General features: G+C 34.0%; 1 long non-coding RNA gene across 1 annotated transcript in view; it reads right to left on the minus strand.

Annotated features, from left to right (window-relative positions):
• The window catches only part of LOC141582728 (uncharacterized), a 78,092-nt gene that overhangs the window by 21,547 nt on the left and 35,647 nt on the right, over positions 1–20,898 (minus strand). The window lies entirely within an intron of this gene.

Below are 20,898 nucleotides of genomic sequence, written 5' to 3' on the forward strand. Positions count from 1 at the left end.
TTACTTACAAGGAAATGCTAGAGGAGAGTGATAGATTTTTTTAAACAGAACTTTAAACAAAAAGAAGCAAAAGTAAAAAGTACTTTGTTATATTAAAGCCTCTGAGAGGTTAAGTATGTGACCCTCATATTTCTTCAATCTAAATAGGGGCCTTATGAAAGCTTGAGGCAATTGTTCTTTCAAAGTAGAAAGACAAAACAGCAATAGGATTCCATAGGAAACATGTCTTATTTAATGCTAGGAATGCCTATGACATATTAGGAGATGCATTAAATAATAGGGATTTATGTAACAGCATAAAGACTGATAGCTTGAACTTAAAGGGGAAACAACAGCATAAAATGAAAAAAAAAATTTTCAAACCCCAGAAATTCTATTGGCAGGAGAGAGGCTGATAAATCTATTCAGCTATAAACACCTGCTATATTTAATGAAAACAAAAGAAAAAAGTGCATTGAAACACTTAAAACCAAAAGGATATCCCTTATACTCCATTCTCTTACCATTTTGGAAGTGTGTTATGAGAACAGGTAGGCCTCTACCAGGTCTCTCTGATCATTAAACTATTTTTTTATTTTTAACTACTGAGTATTTGGGATTATTTTACTGAGAGGATGGATTCGAAAACCGTAGAGAATTATGCTCATGACTTAAAACCTAACAGGATTTTTGCTACTGGATTTAAAATTTCTTGACTAATTCCTCATTTTTTTTCCTTTTATTTTTTCCCTTTTTATACCAAAAATGTTAATAGCAGTTTTCCTATAACTGTTTTGCCATTTTATTTTGGGAACAGATAAACTATTTTATTTATTTAACAGATCACTCGATAAATTATCGTCAAAATTGATTAGACTCAGAGCCTCACCCATACCTGATTGAGAGGATTTAGATGATGAAATGTGGGATTTCTATTTTCTTTGAATTGGCATCTCACTGTTGGCCAGGCTGGAGTGCAGGGGTGTGCTCATAGCTCACTGCAGCCTCAACCTCCCTAGGCTCAGGTGATCCTCCCACCTCAGCCTCCTAGTAACTGGGGCCACAGGCATGTGCCAACATGCCCCATGCCAAGATAATTTTGTTTTTTTATCTGTTTTTTTGTAAACACAGAGTTTCAAAATGTTGCCCAGGCTTGTCTCAAACTCCTGAGCTGAAGAACTAGGCCTACCAAAGGTTGCTGGGATTATAGACATTAACCATTACACCTCACGGTAGATCTATTTTTAATGTTTTGAAGAACCTCCAATAGTGGCTGTACCAATTGACATTCCCACCTACAGTGTACAGGTTTTCACTTTCTTCCTTCCACACCTTTGCCAACACTTGTTACTTCTTATCTTTTTGATAATAGCCATCCTAACACATGTACATTAATATTTCATTGTGATTTTGATTGGTATTTCCTTGATGATTAGTGATGTGTCAGATACCTTTTATTAGAATCATATTAAGAAGTACTGTCTTCAAATACAAGGCACTGGTCACAATTAGGGTCACAGATAAGCTATCATTAATTCCCCAACACTTGGCTTCATTTGCTTCTAATTCATTTTCTGTCTACCTCAAAGAAAGTATTGCTACACTATCTGAGTTTCCTATTTTTAATTAACTAATCATTTTATATATATCTGGCTTCCCTAGAGAGGAATATGGATAAGAGAAATATTAAAAATGTTAACAAGAGGCAGAATAATGTTTCTCAGTTGACTGTGAATGTATTAGCCTATAAATTAATGATTACTTATTACAAAAACAACTTTTTATCTCTGCTAGGTACTGGTCTTCCATCTATAATTTACTTAGAGATCTATTTAAGTTCATTTGTAACAATGTGTTTTAATAAATATGAAATTCTGTGATATTACTTCACCCAGAGAAATAAAGGTGCAGGATTATAGACTGTGACTTAATCTTCTTACTGCACACTCTCCAATGTGACTTTTTTTAGAGGTATTTTCTTTTTGTTATAACAGAGAATTGAAAGACAAAAGGCCAGTAGCAATCCATCACTACTGTGAGGAAAGTCCAATAATAAGAAAACTGTAATAAAATACGTGTAAGAAAGCCTAAGAGCCTGGATATGTAGTAATAGAGATAAAATAAATGGGCTTGGGAAAGATAAGATTTATCTACTTTAGTAAGGAAGAAATAGACACAATTGACAAGCTCAGATAGAAGTTTACATGGACAATTAACCTCAAGTTTAACTAATAAATGGAGAATTGGAAGAGTTTACACAAATTGAATAGAAATTACAAAATTTGCCTTCATTCCATGTCAAAAGGCAAATAACATCTGACCTAGAATGCTTTTCCTAAGAACATATGTTTTTAAATTCAGTGTGACAACTGGACAGCAAACATGAAGGTATAATCAATCAACACTTTGTTTTAATTTGTTACAACATATTTATCATTTTGCCAAATAATAATTTTAAGTACTCTGGCTACGTAAATAGAAGATACTTTATTTTACATTTTTTCAAACAATAACTTTTGAAATGCACACAGTTTTAAAATAATATTTTTTTTTCCAGATTTGGCCAAACTTGAAACTTGTTATACAGCAAATACATTTCCCAGTTTTAGAGACTGCTTATTAAATGACTGTAAAATGTCATTATATTTAAAGGGAAACCTCAGTGTTTCTTTATTGATCTCAAAGAGGCAATTTTAATCCATTTTATCAAAAATTTTCAATAAATATTTAGTTTTTTGTTATTGTTATCGTTTTTACTTTTATTTTAGGTTTGGGGTTATAATATGTGCAGGGTTTTTTTTTTTGGCACATGAGTAAATTGCATGTTGCTGAGCTTTAATATATGAATGATCCTCTCACCCTGGCAGTGAGTATAGTAACCAATAGTAATTTTTTCAAGCCTTTTTCCATTTCCATTCTTCACCTTTTGGTAGTCCCCACTGTATATTGTTCTCATCTTTGTGTCTATATGGACTCAATGTTTAGCACCCACTTATAAGTGAGAACATGCAGTATTTGGTTTTCCATTCCTATGTTAATTTGCTTAGAATAATAGCCTCCAGCTGCATTCATGTTGCTGCAAAGAACATGATTTTGTTACTTTTTTATGACTATGTAGTTTTCCATGTTGTATATGTACCACATTTTCTTTATCCATTCCACAGTATAGCCATCTAGGTTGACTCTCTTTCTATTGTGACTAGAGCTGCAATGGGCAAGTTCATGTGTCTTTTGGTGGAATGATTTACTTTCCTTTGAGTACATACCCAGTAACAGTATTGCTGAGTTGAATGGTAGTTCCAAGTTCTTTGGAAAATCTCCAAACTGATTTCCACAATGGTTGAACTAATGTTCATTCCCCCCAACAGTGTATCTTAAAAAGTACATATAAAACTTTTTTTCTTGGTAATAAATATATTTCATGGTTGCCAAATGTCCTTTATTTCCAGATTGAAAGAGTAAAAATGGCATAAAAACACAAAACAGAAACTATCTTTTTCTCATAACTAGTGCATTTCAATGTTAATAAGATAAATACCACCTTGTAATCAAAGCTGTATTTTTCTAAGTTATATGAATAATCAGAACTTTTTTTAGATAATCTAGTGTTCTGCATACAGTAGACCAAACAATAAGATATTCATGAATCTGTCTGGCAACAGATTAAAAGCATGTTGGCTATATATTAAAGCTCAGAAAATGGTAATGGAAGGATATTGGTATTCTTGGGGAATTTTATCATCCTATATTTAAGGGTAACATGTAATTTAGATCAAAGGAGTTAGCTCTGGTAAAATAACTATTAAATATATAAACTAACAGACATGACATTACTAATCTTCAAGTATTTAAAAATATTAATTTTGATATACCAAGGCAGTATTTTTCAAGAATTATTATTATCATTATCATTATTATTATTCCAAGAGTTGAAATCAAATGAGCAATCCATTAACGTAAGCCCACCTCCACCTATTGTTACTCTCAGCTTTCTGGTTCTCATATACATGCCAGGCCAATCCACCTTGTCTTAATATTTGCCAGTTCATAATATTGTGACATGGTGTGTATTACTTGAAAGGTCTTCTCCATATATTCCATTAATTCAAGTTCATAACCTCCCTCAAAAATTTGCTGAACAACCTTAACTTTTTCTATGACCTTGATTTCTGCAACTCACGCTAACTATTCTGTTTTATATCAGTATATATTAATTCATATTTATAGTTGATACCACTTGATACATTATTTTGGAAACTTTCCCCATGGGAATCCACTACTGTCATTCCTTGTTTATGGCCTGTTTTCTGCTAACAAAAAGCTCAGAATGATAGCAACTATATTTTACTAATTAAGATGACCTGTTTGCCGGGCGCGGTGGCTCAAGCCTGTAATCCCAGCACTTTGGGAGGCCGAGGCGGGTGAATCACGAGGTCAAGAGATCGAGACCATCCTGGTCAACATGGTGAAACCCCGTCTCTACTAAAAATACAAAAAATTAGCTGGGCATGGTGGCACGTGCCTGTAATCCCAGCTGCTCAGGAGGCTGAGGCAGGAGAATTGCCTGAACCCAGGAGGCGGAGGTTGCGGTGAGCCGAGATCGCGCCATTGCACTCCAGCCTGGGTAACAAGAGCGAAACTCCGTCTAAAAAAAATAAAAATAAAAATAAAAAATAAAAAATAAAAAATAAAAAAAAAGATGACCTGTTTCCAAGTCTTCCACCTTTTTTTTTAAGTCAGATGGATGCTTGACATTTCAATATAACATACTATCTTCCAAAGCCCTAGGTAACACTTCAACAATTTTATTCATTCTATTAAATAATAGCCTACTGACCTAGATTACACTTTCAGAAGGTATGTTAAACTTCCCATGTCTTGGGAGAGTCACACATAGGAGTACAATGCCCCTTGTTTTAAATTTAGAAATGGAGGTCAGATTTTCCAAAAAAGCTAAAAAAAGCTACATGTTAATTTTTTGCATCAGTGCTACTCTAAATAGTGTTACACTATTCTCTTGGAGAAAAGCATTTGGATTTCTAGTTTAAATCATGACTTAAATTCAGATTTACTGATTACTACACTAGAATTGTTTCCATAGCAATGCATGTGCAGTAAGAAAGAATATACAGCATTTTGAAAAGAATTCCAGCAGCAAAAGTCCATTTACATATTTTCCATAGCACTTCCAATGTGCATATTGGACACAATTTGTATTTTTAAATGGAATTATGTACTTTAGTTTTTAAATTATGAAATGTGATTATTTTTCACCCATCTATTTTAATCTTAGTATTTGGTCATAATATTTTAGTACTTTAGTAGGTAAGATTTTCTGTTATGAAGTCTTTCAAGATGAAATTTTAACATGGTGGCTACATTCTAAAACAGTATTAACATTGAATAATTTATAATGCAGACAAAATCATTATCTGAAAATCTTTCCATGTTTTGATAATTAAAATTCTAATATGATTAAACATCTGCTTCTTTTAAATTCATTAATATGGTTTCTAAACTTCAGCCAGGCAACCCAGTTCTTAGAGATTTTGAATATTTTTGAAAACATGTCGACACACTGTTTTGTAACACACTATTTTGTTGCTTTTTAAAAAATATACATGAAAGATACTTTTATATCCGAATGTCATGCAAAAGAAAAATACATCAATTTAACTGACTTTCAGAAAATGTAGAAATTTAACCAATTCAGCATTTGCTGAAATATTTCCATTGCAGATTGGGAAATTGAAGTAAACACAATAAAATATTCTGAGATACATACAGTTGCAGATTGAATTTTTTTTTTAATGATCATTGACTGGCAACACTAACAACACAAAATAATTTATAGTCTCCATTTTTTGTTTGAACCACATTGAGCACAGAATTATTGGAAGAAAGAACTGGTTTCATCACAGTTGGACATAATCATTGAGAATTTATCTGTCATACACCTTTGAGGTACATACACATGGGATTAAAGTAACCAACTCCAAAAAGCAGACTATCTAAATCTAAGTTCATGACATATAAAAAACAATGTTGGACTTGTAATTTTAGACAGTGAAGTTATGCAGTATAGGAGGAACAAAACAAATACTTCACATAAAGTTTTGAAAATCAGTATTGTTACAGAATTATATTAAAAAAATAAACTTTTGGGACCATTGATAAAATCATGGAAAATTTAGTGTTGAAGTTAGTGCAGGTACATTGCCTTTGTTCACTGTCATATTCACATGTACACATATCACATTAAATGGCAGGATTACATAATCATGTGTAAAAGAAAGAAAAAGCTATAAACTCTGAAATCAGACAGGACTGACTTCAAATCTCTGTTATATAAATTTGTAACTTTTGGCAAATAGATTTCACCTTTATTAGTGTCCATTTGCTCTTAGAATAAGTTATAATGTCCATCTCATAAAGCATATGAATATGAAAAGTAATGCTCTGTGTATGGAGCTTACTATATGGGGCCCATATTTGGACATTAATAAATACTGTTCCTTTCTTTCTTTAGCAGTTACTCTCCTGGAATTCCATCATTCCATCTCACCTCTAGGAATATGTTCTGTTCTTTTCCTTTTTTTCTTTTTTTTTTGATCATGACCCTTTCATATCAAGTGGTTGGTCAGCAGTCCACATTTGGTTTCTCTTTCTCTTCGTCCCATACTTGAGCTCTTGACTTTGTGAGAAGCAGTGGGAGCAGTTAGAGGCACAGATGCTGAAATAAGGTATCTGGATTTAAATCTTAACTGCATAGTTGTTGACAAATAGTTAAAGCCTGTAAACCATAGTTTTACCATCTACTTCCCACAGTAGTTAATGGGTGGAATAAATGAGATAATTATGTATAAACTATATGTAAAATGATAATAATATTACATTACATTGATAAGTGTGCCACAAAGTAGCATTAAGTATTTTTTAAATAAATGTTGTGGTTTTATGTGCATAACACTTGAGTTCCTAATATGTGCTTTAAGATATACATATATTTATAAAGTTGCATGTTAAAACTGAATTTCAGCATCAAGACCTCCACACCTCCCTTTATTTATCCATAGCTTTCTCTATTTTCCCTTCTTCTTGATGCGTAATGCTTTCGTCACTACTGGGTCATTTCTTTACTGTATAAGTATGCACAAATGTTTGGCCTTACAAAATAAATAAATAACAATAAAAACAAAACTTGCTCAAATTAAATGTTCCCCTTGGTCTCATCTAACGGAGGTGAGAGGAGTTGAGAGGATAAAATGCAGAGGCAGCTAAAGTTCCAATCCTGGCTCCACCTCTTACAGGCTGTGTAAGCTTAAACAATTTGGCTATTCTTTCCACAAATCACTTTTGTCATCTGTAAAGTTTTGGCAATTCAATAAGATTAAAATTTTGAAGCCCATACTATGTCTAGCACAAACCCAGGACTAAATAAATATGAGTTAATGTTGTTGTCGACTATCTAAAGTAGCTCTGTGATAGTTAATTTAGGTATCAGCTTTTTTGGATTAAGGGATATCTGGATACCTGGTCAAGTATTACTTCTGGGTATGTTTGTTGGAGTGTTTCCGGAAGATAAATGTGTGTGTGTGTGTGTGTGTGTGTGTGTGTGTGTGAACTGATATATCTATATCTATCCCTAGGCTGTTAGTTTTGTCTCTCTGGAAAGCTAAAGGACATTTCACCAAGGCATAAGCCCAGAAACAAGAAACAATTTTATTTCCTCTATATTCTCTTGGTTAAAGCAACCACAAAGCCCTCTCAGATTCCAGAGAGAATGGAAATAAATAATAGGATGAATGTCTATGTCCATACTATGGAGGGAGCATAGAATGCTCTCAATATTATCTTTAAATGTATTTCTATTATATAGTTACTTTTCTTCATTTTTATTTTGGAAAATCTTTTAGGCAAATAATATGTCATAATTATCTTAAATATGCCTTTCTCCATTCGTTTATCATTGCTTATTATAATGTTTTGAATGAATTTGATACCAATATGTATATTTTAATTAAATTATGCTAGAATAATTAAACTCTGTATTAAAATGTATGATGGGTAGAGAACATAAAATATGGAGAAATTATTTGAAAATCTTAAACCCACTAAGTGCTTTATATTAGATAATTCACTTCTATGTTACAAAACCATGGTTTCTCTGCTTTGAGATGTTTTAGTTTTCTCTATAGATCTGTCACAAAGCTGAAATCGAGGAGAATTCAACATTTGAATTAAGCCCTTATGTATGGATTTAGTGCCCTTTTAAGAAGAAATATGAGAGTTTGTGATTTCACTCTTCTCTCATTATCTCTCTGCTTATCTTTCTCCCTCTGCTTTCCACTCGGTGAGGTCACAATGAGGAAGTGGCCATGTAAAAACCAAGAAGCGGTCCCTCAGCAGACACTAGATCTGTCGTTGAGTCAGGGTCTGCGGTGGGTCAACGTCTCATATGAGGTGCCCTCTTGGGATTCATATCACTAATTTTGGAAAAATTAGTAAGGTCTCAGGAGAATTCTGAAGACGTTTTAGAACCAGAGCTTCTATAAAGTGTTCTATTTCTGTCTCTGTATTCAAAGCAGTGCAGTGTAATGACACTAATGTTAAAGAAACATTCCTTTGAGTGAGACCTAGTAGAAACTGTGGGGGAGTCTAAGCCAAGAAAATAATATATGAACATACATTTGATCTTTCAAACAAATGTTAACATTAATAGTCTTGTGACGAGCTTACCATTTGGTTTTCTGAAAACAATTATTACCTGGAATATGTAAAACATAGAAAAAAGTACTACAATAAAGACTTGAGAAAAATGATGTAGTATAAAATGTACAGCAGTTTATAACACTGTCTGAGTTATAATGAATACAAAGAATAAACAATTATGAAATAACTTTACAGTGCCTACATTCCTACTACATGAATTTGGGAAAATTGGCAAACTCAGAAGATTATACTCAAAACACTGATTTAGGGTTTTCTATTCATGGCAGAGAGACACTTACCTCATATGCTTCATCAGTGTTCAACGTAGACTCAAACTTGATAAAAGAAAACCTTCAGCTGAATTAAATTTAAAGAAGTTTAATCAAGCAATGGAAACATTGGTGAATTGTGCAGCCGCAAGAGTCACAGCAGATTCACAGAGACTCCAGTGCAGCCACATAGTGAAAGATTAGTATAGAGAGAAAAAGTAAAACAACATACAGAAATTGGAAGTAAGGTACAGAACAGCTGAATTGTTTACAGTTCAGCATTTGCCTTATTGGAATGCAGTTTGAACACTCAGCAGTGTATGAATGGTTGAAGTATGTGGCCAAGACTTAGCTATTGTTACGGGTGCATATCCTATATTAGGTTTTCAATCCTGTCTACCTATTAAGGCAGGTTGTTCTCCACAAGGACTCAGATAGAGAAATATGAAGTCCTCAGGTCATACTTAGTTTGCTTTAACAAACTAAAGCATCAGTCAATATACTTTTTTAGGCTTTGTGGTCCCAGTTGATACTGAGGACAACACAGAAAGAACAAAAGTATTCTGAGATACGTATTTTGAACTGCAGATAATATTCAGGGTTAGTAATAGCAAGCACCTGCCTAAATCCACTCAGGACAGAACATTTCTTTAGCTGCAGCCCCACTTTTACCTTCAGCATCTGAGACTGTCTTGACCAGAACCTACTCTGCTCCCACATACTAGATTGTAAATGCCTGGGAAATTGTGCCCTGGGAATAGACCTGAATCTCACACCACATGAAAAATAACTCTGAGGCATATATTCTATAATGACTCACTGATTTTGTGAGTAAAGGGGTAAAGGGGTAAAGTTCCAAATACCAACAGTAGAATTTTGTTTGGAAATACATCTTTTGTTGCCTTCCTTCTCTTTCCTTCCAATCATCCCAATCCTCTACCAGTGTTCATCAATTAGTAACTTGTTTTTGGAATGTTTTCTCACAGGCTATTTCAGGAGGAACACAAATTATAGCAGGGAAAGACAGTAGAAGATATGTTTAAGCAAGTAATGTGAGTGACACATATGGGTCAGATAACTGTTGAGTAAGTATAGTAAGAATATTAGAATAAGTATAAGGAAAATATAAGAAGTAGTCATCAGATTATGGTTTTATATTTGTTTTCATTTTCTGCTTCAGAGAGTTTCCAAGTCATCTTTTTAGCCCCTTTATAGAGGAAGTAGATAAGTCTTTACTTAAAAGTAATTAATTCAGTATTTAAGGCTAAGTGTACAATATTTAAGTGAAAAACTTGGTATAATTAAGAACTTGAAAACAAATGACATATTCCCTGAAAAAAGGTTGAGGAGAAGAAAGAGGAATATCAAAGACAGGGAGAAAGAACAGAAATAAATAATAATGATATAAAGCTGAATTTAGAGAATAATAAAATAGAAAATAAACCAAATTCAATTGGAACTGTTATAAAAAACAATGATTTTTATAATAAAAGGGGCCCATTGGAAGGTGAAGCGTGGGAGGGAGAGAATCAGGTTAAATAACTAATAGGTACTAGGCTTAATACCTGAGTGATGAAATACTCTGCACAATAAACCCTTGTGACACTGGTTTAGCTATTTAACAAACACTCACATGTATCCTGGAAGTTAGTGGGTTTATGTGAGTATTAATACAGTTGCCAGGAGCCCATATTTTGCTGACTCTGAGCACAATGCCTGTGAGTTAGCCCTGCTCTGCAAGGAAAAATACCAATAAAAAATCAATAAAAGATTGCTGTATAACTCCACTGGCTTGCCCTTGAATTCTTTTTCACAAGAAGCCAAGAACACTCCTTAACTAAGCCCCAATTCAGGGCTTGCACTCAGAATTGACTCAGAAGTCCAGTCAAAAGACTGGACTCAGAAATTAATGTATTATCTGGCAACCAATGAAGAAATGAAGAAGGTGAGTGAGGGACACTGGCCTACACAGCAGTGATACAGCAGAGACAACAGCGATCAACAGTGAGATAGCCAGACAATGGTGATCAATAGAGAGGCAGGAAAATAGCAGAGATGATGGTGATTGGTGATTGACAGGGAGGCAAGATGACAAGAAACAGAGATGGCAAAATGGCTACCGGTGAGGTGGTGAGAAGGGACAATTGGAGAGGTGGTAAGAGAGTGATCAGTGAGATGGCAAGAGGCAGCAGTTAGAGAGAGGCAATGAGACTGCAGCTAGCACCACAGATTGCTAACACTAGCCAAAGGCACTTTTAAAAGCCATCATCTTTCCCAATGTGCAGTGGAGCTAAGCAGGCAGGCAAGTGGCCATAGTGCCGCTGCAGCCTCATATGGGATCCCCCACTTTGACCATCAGGCCAGAAGGTCACTGATGCCCTCACTGGCCATCTTGCATGGCTACTGACCCCAACCAAGCTGAGGGAACCTAGGAAGACCTTCATCTAATTGTAAGAAATGAAATAAAGATGATTTTATTTTTAATTTTTATTTTTTAAAAATAATTTTATATGTTCATTTCTATATTTTCCTCTATTTCATAAATTTTCTATAGTTCCATTTATTTTGTTTTATAGTTGGAAAAAGAAAAGTTGAAAGACTGGACTCAGAAATTAATGTCTCTATTAAGTAAAATTTTTTTGCAATATAAATTTCTTTTAAGAATTATCATTACAGTATATGATAGGTACTCTACAAGTTATTTAGAAATGTGTATTATTCAGACATGATTTGTGGTATTTTTTATATTTTTATTTTTGTTGGAAACATTCAGTATTCTCTCTTCTAGCTATTTGAAAATATATAATATTTTGAAGTTAACTATAGTCCTACAGGGCTATAAAACACTCAAATATGTTCCTCTTAGGTAGCTGTAATTTTGTGTCCTTTAATAAATCTTTCTCTATCCCCACCCTTCCCCCACATCCTCACAGGCCTCTAGAAACCACTGTTCTACTTTTACCTTTTATGAGATAAACTTTTTTTTTAGTTTTCAAACGAGTGAAAAGATGTGGTGTTTAACTTTTTGTTCATGGCCTATTTCACCTGACAAAATGCCCTCCAGTTCCATTCGTATCAGTATAAATGGCAAGATTTCATCTTTTTCAGTCTGAATATTTCATTGTGTATGGACAGTTTATTTTCCTTATCCATTTATCTGTTGTTGGGCAGTTGATTTGATTACATATCTTGGTTATTGTAAATAATGCTGCAATAAACATAGAATACAGATATCTCTTTGATACACTGACCTCCTTTTCTTTGATTAAATGCACAGTACTAGGATTGCTAGATCATATGGTTGTTGTGTTTGCTGTTTTTTGAGGGGCCTTCATACTGTCCTTCCTAGTGGCTGTACTGGTTTACATACTAATAATGCATACAGGTTATTTTTTCTTTACATCCTTGCCATCATTTGTTATTTTTGCCTTTTTGATAACAATCATACTAACTGTGGTAAGATGCCATCATAAAATTCAAATGAAACCATGGAAGACCTAAAGGAACCAACAGAACCCTGAGCAAAAGAACAAAGCAGGAGGCATCACATTACTAGACTTCAAAATACACTACAACGTGCAGTAACCAAAACAGCACATTGTTGTCATAAACATAGACATATTGACCATTAGAACAGAATAGAGAACCTGGGATTTAATCCACATATTTGCAGCCAGGTAATTTTTGACTGAGGTACCAACAACACTCATTGGAAAAATTTTCTCAGAATTTTTCAATAAATAGTGCTGAGAAAACTAGATATCTAAATACAGAAGAATGAAACTAGACCTTCCCCTCTCACCATATACAATAATCACTGCAAAATGTATTAAAGACCTAAATGTCAGATCTGACATTACAAAAGTACTAGAAGAAAACAGGAAAAATTCTTCAGGACATCGGTCTAGGAAAAAATAATATGAATAAGACCTCGAAAGCACAGGCATGAAAGCAAAAATAGACAAATGGGATTACATCAAACTAAAGAGTTTCTGCACCAGCAAAGGAACAAATTAGTAAAGTGAAGAAACAACCCACCACATGGGGAGAAATATTTGCAACCTATTCATCCACCAGGGGATAATATGTAGAATATTCAAGGAACTCAAACATCTCAACAGCAAAATACAAACTGGTGTTTTTAAGTGGGCAAACTAAGCAAATATTTCTCAAAAGCAGACCTACAAATGGCCGACAAATATATAAATATATGTTTCATATCACTAATCATCAGGTAAATGCAAATCCAGATGACAAGAATGTATCATCTCAAGATATATTTTTACCAGAAGGAATAATGAACTTCATGATAAGTCTGTCTGTGAAATCTATATTCCATTTAGCAGTCGTGAAAAAATTTCAAAAATAAAATCATTTCATTTTTATTTATTAAATTGGCAAATAGTCTTGGAAACAAGTATATTTAAATTTAGAGCAAATAGAAATAAGAATATTCAAACTCTTTTAATAAGAATTTACACCAGTACATTTTAAGAACAGTGTAATACTTTTTTTCTACAGTTCTTTCTGTTAAACTTAATAATAAAAGACGTAAGCTATTGAACTGTTTACAGACATCTTAGTTGCAGATTTATAGGAGTGATGTCAACTCCTAGAATAGAAAGCCAACGTTATGGAAATGGTCAAATAAATAATACTACATATAAAAAAAGGTTTTTAGTGTATTTTTTTAACTGTGTGCTTTGCATATATAATTCAATTGACAGGTATATGTGGTTTAATCCATTAACAAGACAAATATGAAACTGCACATTTATATTTTCCTTATTGATAAAACAATATTTTCTTCTAAATAAAAATGCCAGTTCTGATTTCTTAAACTTTGGCATGCATACTTCACAAATTTCTCTTTTTTTTTTTTGTCTACGCAAGTTACAAGCTTGTATTCACTTGATTTTCCTGAGTGCCATCTGATTTTACTTTGGCTGCCTGATACTTCACATAGAAAAGCAAAAATGTTATGCAGTGGATTATAAATTTCCTGGGCTCCAGGCATAGATGGTCACAAACATGTAAATGCCGTGTTGATATAATCGGTAATTGTCTTACTAATGCTTTTAGAGAAACAAGTGCAATCATGCTGACAGCCTGTAATGCTGATGGAGAATTACAGAATCAATCTTCTTGTCAGAGAGACCACTCTTCTGAGTTCCTTTGCACACTCCAGGAACTTACACTCTCAGCAGGAATGCCATTATCTGTCTGGAAATGTTTCAGTTTTTGTAATTCTTTTTTTGGTACTTTCATTCAAGGCTGAGTGAAAGCTTTGCTCGTTTTCTGTTTGCTTTTGAAAGACGAATCCCTCTCTCACCTCACACCAGAGATGACATTTCTTTCTGAAAGGTAGCTCCAGATGACACAATGTAGCTGTTTTGAAGCAAAGCTCAGCTCATAGGTCTAGCTTTCTTTCATTGAGTAAGTATGCCCCAGCCAAGTAAAACCTACTAGAGACTGTGGATTGCCAGTAGTTTTGAGCGTATGTTCTCTCAGTCTCATACCTGAATTGCTTCAGTTTTCCTGTTCCTCAATCTAGTCCTAATCTTATATTTTAGTGGCCTTTTTCTGAAACACTAATACAGCACAGGCCTCTCACCTCAGGCAAATCTCAAGATGAATGTAAACATAGATTCCAACTAAATTTACTAAAAGCAAATAACGGACAATTGGGATCAAATTTTATATTTTGTTGAATTTTTAATCTTTAATATAAATTCAAACATGAAAAGAAAAGGTAAGAACTCAAGCAAAGGAAATGTACAGTAATTTGGGGAAAATAGAACTATGTAAAAATTTTAACTTGTCACACATTTTATAACTTTAACACACATTTATATCTGAAAATTATTTTATTTCCTGTTTTTAAATTTTTGAATGTTTTTCCTTATGGAAATGACGATTTTCTTTGATTTCTTTTTCTTTAAAATTAGTGAGATACACACACACACACACACACACACACACACACACATATTTTGCCTCAAAAATGTTATGCGCAAATAAATGACCCTTACTGGCGCATTATATGCATACAATAAAAAGAAGTACTGAGCTATGGTGCACAATATTGCCATTATTAAAAGAATTGCACAAAATCATGTTGCTATTTTACCTGTTGAACAGTTATCATAATTTAAATTTTAATGACTCAGGATCAACAGTGAGCACCACATTTCCATACTGTAAAATTTTGATGTTCTTAATAATCCTTTGATGGCTACTTACCTTTGTGCTTTGTTTTGATTTTCAAAGTTTTCCTCAACAAACCCAACTATTCTACTCGTGGCTAACATGTTTGCTGCTGTCAAACTGTTTTGTATGGCATTTCTTCTCCTCCTTCTGTTATACTGTGGTTCTAAGGGAAAAATTTGTGTTTACAGCTGTTAAAATAATGTACTGAGAAAAGGAAGTGTTTTCAAGTGACTGCAGTAAGCCCTCTTCCTTAGTGGGCTTTAAGCATAAATATTGAGAGTTTAGTATATATGTGTTCTGTGTCATCTGTTTCAGGGTCTCAAGGCCAGTTTTGCCCTTATATGTCCTCATTTTATGGATAACTAATATTTTACTTTGTTTTGAGACAGGATGTCACTCTGTTGCCCAAGTTGGAGTGCAGTGACACAATCAGGAATGGCTCACTGAAGTCTAGTTCTCCCTTGGCTCACATGATCCTCCCACCTTAGCTCCCGGGGTACCTGGGACTACTGGCTCACACCACTAATTTTTATTTTATTTTATTAATTTATTCATTTTGAGACAGAGTCTTGCTCAGTCCCCCAGGCTGTAGTGCAGTGTCAATATCCCAGCTCACTGCAACCTCCACCTCCCGGGTTTAAATGATTTTCCTGCCTCAGCCTCCCTAGTAGCTGGGATTACAGGCACACGCCACCACCCCTGGCTAATTTTTGCATTTTTGTCGAGACAGGGTTTCACCATGTTGGCCAGGCTGCTTTTAAACTCTGGGCTCAAGCAATGAGCCCTTCTTGACTCTAATAGTGCTGGGATTACAGGCCTGAACCACTGGACCCAGCCTGGATACCTAATGTTAACATATGGATAGTTGTTATACTATTAAAATTGAGATAAATATTGCAGTTGATCAGATGAAAAGAAAAAGTAACGGAATATTGAAGGATCATATATTTACGGCTATAGCTACTTATAAAGTTTTTTTTTCTTTTGAAAAAAAAGAAAAGCAAAACCTTTTTGCTTCTGAGATTAATTCAGTCATTTAAAACAGCAGTCCCCAATGTTTTTGGCACTAGGGACTGGTTTCATAGAAGACTATTTTTCCAACGTGGGAAGGAGGTGTGGAAGGAAAATGGTTTCTAGATGAAACTGTTCCACCTCAGATGAGGCATTAGAGTCTCATAAGGAGCGCACAGCCTACATCCCTTGCATGCACAGTTCACCATAATGTTCATGGTCCTGTGAAAATCCAATGCCACTGCTTATTTTATAGCAAGCAGAGCTCAAGGGTAATGCTCCCTTGCCAGCTCAACTCCTGCTGTGCAGTCAGGTTCTTAACAGGCCATGGGCAGCTACTGGTCTTTTGCCTGGAGTTGGTGACCACTGATTTAAAACACGAAAAACTGTATTACTATACATGACAAAATGTACTATTATCTGGAATTTTAAGAGTACTCTATTTTCATTCCTTCAGTTTAAGAATATGGGACCATTTTAATTATAAGTTATTATTCAAATTAGCTACACAATAGAGGGAAAACTCTTGATTTCGTAGGTCATTTAACTAAAATCATGACCTAAAGTCCTGTATGTTTTTATATTTTATATTTTATTTGGCCAATTTATTTAGACTATATTTTACTATTTAAATCTCATTTGTGTTGAAATTTTTATTTTGAGATAATTGTAGATTTATATGCTGTTGAAAGAAATAATACAGTAATGGCAGATCCTATATATCCTTCACTCAGTTCCCTCCAATGGTAACATTTTGTATAATGTTAATACAACATCATAATCATAAAATTGACATTTACACAATCATTCAACCTTACTGAGTCTTCCCCAGTTTAGCAGTCACTGTTTTTTTTGTTGTTGTTGTTTGTTTGTTTGTTTTGTATGTGCGTATGTTTCACAACTGTTATCTTAAATAATTCTGTTACTTTACAGGTAAAATGTTTAGTAACACACAACCCTAACTTTTCATTTCTAAAGCAAACACTCCTAGGGTGATGATTAAACAGCTGAGACATGCATTGTATGTCTTACTTCTGCAACTAACCTGAAATCATGGTGTTGAGGTTAAAAGGGTTTGCTATTCCAGATCAATCAAGAGTTATTACCTAGGAGTTAGTAGAGCTTCATTTATATACTTCTAGTAATTCCAGCAAATAATTAGAAATGATATTCTATTATAGAATAATTAGTTAAGAATGATTTGGTAAGAATAGTCTTGTTTATTTTTTAATTCCCAACTTTTGAGACTAATATCATTTTTTATAAGACTGAGTAGAATGATAAACATACAACTAACTATTTTGCAAATTATAGAATATTTCCAAGTTTGGCTAGTTGTAATTTAGCAGCTAAAATTGTGATTAAAATACATGGAAATCCTGTTCAAATAGATATATGACAATCAGATAAAAATATATAAGATGCATTTGCTGAAAATTAATGTAGGGAATATTTTTAAATGGACTGCCTTAACCCAATTCATTTTATTAATAGTTTTTAAATCTATGATGTTAAATTTGTGATGTATTATCCTGATGGTATACTAGGGAATTACATATTTTTATATAAGATTATATAAGAAAAGCATCTAGAAGACATCCGAATGTACAGTTTTGTAAAATCGAAAAAAAAAAAGCTCAAAACTAATTTTAAAGGATCCACATAAGCATAATACCAAAATCTAAGAACATTCTGAAAACTAACGTCAGCGTCATTCATAAACATCTATGAAAAAATTATAAATACAATAAGCCAACCAATCCAGTTGGCTAGTGAGAAAGAGAAAAGCAGTCTTGGCCATTCAGAAGCTGGCCTGGCACTATAATTTAGGATACTGCTAAGAGTTACCTTGGTAATCACAGTTAGGTTTTGTTTTTCCCTTGTTAAACAAAACTCACTTCATAGCACACCAATGTCAGACAAAACCACTCTGTGATCATGGTAAATCAAACCAAAAATAACCACTCTATTACTATGTCTGACACATAACAGCAACAACAACAACAACAACAACAAACAATAGGAACATTTTATCTACCACAGAATGGCTAAACATCCTGCTATATTAGTTAATATGGGTTATTGATGGTTTTTACCAATGACAACTCCGTCCTTATTTCATTCCTCTCACTAAGATAAAATTTATTAAATTATCTAATGATAAAATTGTCTTCATATCCTGAAAGCATATAATACAAATATCCTGCTTACCTGAGCACTCCCCAAAATCAGGTAAAACACTCAAATTCTGTACGTTCTAATAGCTTCTTACTAAGACATCCTGTTGTTTTTCATGGTGTGTGTCTCCACTTGCTGCAAGAATGAATGAACTCAATTTTTTTTTTTTTTTTTTTTTTTTTGGAGACGGAGTTTCATTCTTGTTACCCAGGCTGGAGTGCAATGGCGCGATCTCGGCTCACCGCAACCTCCACCTCCTGGGTTCAAGCAATTCTCCTGCCTCAGCCTCCTGAGTAACTGGGATTACAGGCACGTGCCACCATGCCCAGCTAATTTTTTGTATTTTTTAGCAGAGACGGGGTTTCACCATGTTGACCAGGATGGTCTCGATCTCTCGACCTCGTGATCCACCCGCTTCGGCCTCCCAAAGTGCTGGGATTACAGGCTTGAGCCACCGCGCCCGGCCTGAACTCAATTTTTACAATACGAATGTCTTCATAGTGGTCTTTGGCTCAAAAGTATTTGCATCAGAAAAATAAAGATGGCTTAAGAGCCAAAAATCAACCAGTGTAACTTAAGGTTTAAAGGTAATTAAGGAGAAACATTATATGTTAACCAATAAATAAAAATAATTTGATAAAATTCAACATCCATTCATGAAATATAAAAAGTCTTAATAAATTGTATTTAGTCAGTTTTCTCTATTAAACATACTTAATATGTTAGGAAAGAAAAGCAAATTACCTAGTATGCTAAAATTCACATACAAAAATAAAATTAGCTACAATTAATACACATAATGATGAAATGACAAAAACTTTCTCTGAGTAAAAGACAAAGGAAGGAATGCTCATGAAAACTACTCTTAGTACACATTGTATTGATTATCCTATCCATGTGATAAATAAAAAAATAAAGTGAAAAGATTGGAAAGAAATACTATGACAGATGACATGATAGTATGTGTTGTAGACAATTTACATGTGTTTTAAATACAAATGAAAACAACTTAGAACTGATTTTGAATATATGTTGCTGTAAGTCTTATTAAAATAGTCATACAACTAATATATACATTTTTATATATTATATTTTTTTCCCACACATTTTAATATAAACATATTTAAACACAACATACAAGCATAAAACTCAACAAATCAGAAGTATACAGCTTAATGAATTTCCGTAGAGTGAACAAACATATCCTTGTAACCACCACTCAGGTTAAGAAAAAGAAAATTACCAATACACCAGAAGTTTCCACCATACCCCTCCCGGTCACTACACAGCATTTTCCATAAAGGAAATAACTCTTCAGGTACATCAGCATAGATTGGTTTTGCCCATATTAGAATTAGAGATGAGTTGAGTCAAACAGTATGTACTCTTTGGGATCTCTTACATTCAGTGTTGGATTTGTAAGATTCAGCCATAGTGTCGCAGGTCGCCAAAGGAGATTTATTTGCACTGCTGCATAGTGTTTTATTCTATGAATACATCACAGTTTCTTTGTCCATTCTACTGTGAAAAAATATTTATGTTGTTTCCAGTGTTTGGTTATTACACATATTGCTGTTATGAAAATCTTGTCCATGCCTTGTACATGTTTTGGTGAACATAAGTATTTGTTTCTTCTGGGTACACCTAAGTGTGAGATTGCTGAAGCATGTATTTTTTTTTTTTTTTTTTCAGATTTAGTGGCTATTTCCAGCTTTCCAAAGTGGTCGTATAAAGCCTTAGTTGTATATAAGAGTTCAAGTGTTCCACATCCTTGCCAACACTTGCTATTATGAGTCTTTTAATTTTTGGTATTTTGGCAGACTTGTAGTGATATCTCACAGTAGTCTTTTTTGTCTTTTTTTTCTTTTTTCTTATTGCATTTTAACTTTTGGGGTACATTAGAAGAACATGCAACTGAGTTGCATAGGTACACACGTGACAGTGTGATTTTCTGCCTTCCTCTCCTTCACCTATATCTGGCATTTCTCCCCATGCTCTCTCACCCCAAGTCCCTACCCCATGCTGTCCCTCCCCTATTTCCCCTCAATGGACCCCAGTGTGTAGTGCTCCCCTCCCTGTGTCCATGTGTTCTCATTGTTCAACACCCACCTATGAGTGAGAACATGTGGTGTTTGATTTTTTGCTCTTGTTTCAGTTTGCTGAGAATGATAGTTTCCAGGTTCATTCATGTCCCTACAAAGGACACAAACTGATCGTTTTTGATGGCTGCATAATATTCCATGGTGTATATGTGCCACATTTTCCCTGTCCAGTCTATCATTGATGGGCATTTGGGTTGGTTTCAGGTCTTTGCTATTGTAAACAGTGCTGCAATGAACATTCATGTGTATGTGTCCTTATAGTAGAATGATTTATAATCCTTTGGATATATACCCAGTAATAGGATTGCTGGGTCAAATGAAATTTCTGTTTCTAGGTCCTTAAGGAATTGCCACACTGTCTTCCACAATGGTGGAACTAATTTACACTCCCATCAACTGTGTAAAAGTGTTCCTATTTCTCCACATCCTCTCCAGCA

Source organism: Saimiri boliviensis, chromosome 2, assembly GCF_048565385.1.
Source record: "Saimiri boliviensis isolate mSaiBol1 chromosome 2, mSaiBol1.pri, whole genome shotgun sequence".
NCBI classification, from domain to species: domain Eukaryota; kingdom Metazoa; phylum Chordata; class Mammalia; order Primates; family Cebidae; genus Saimiri; species Saimiri boliviensis.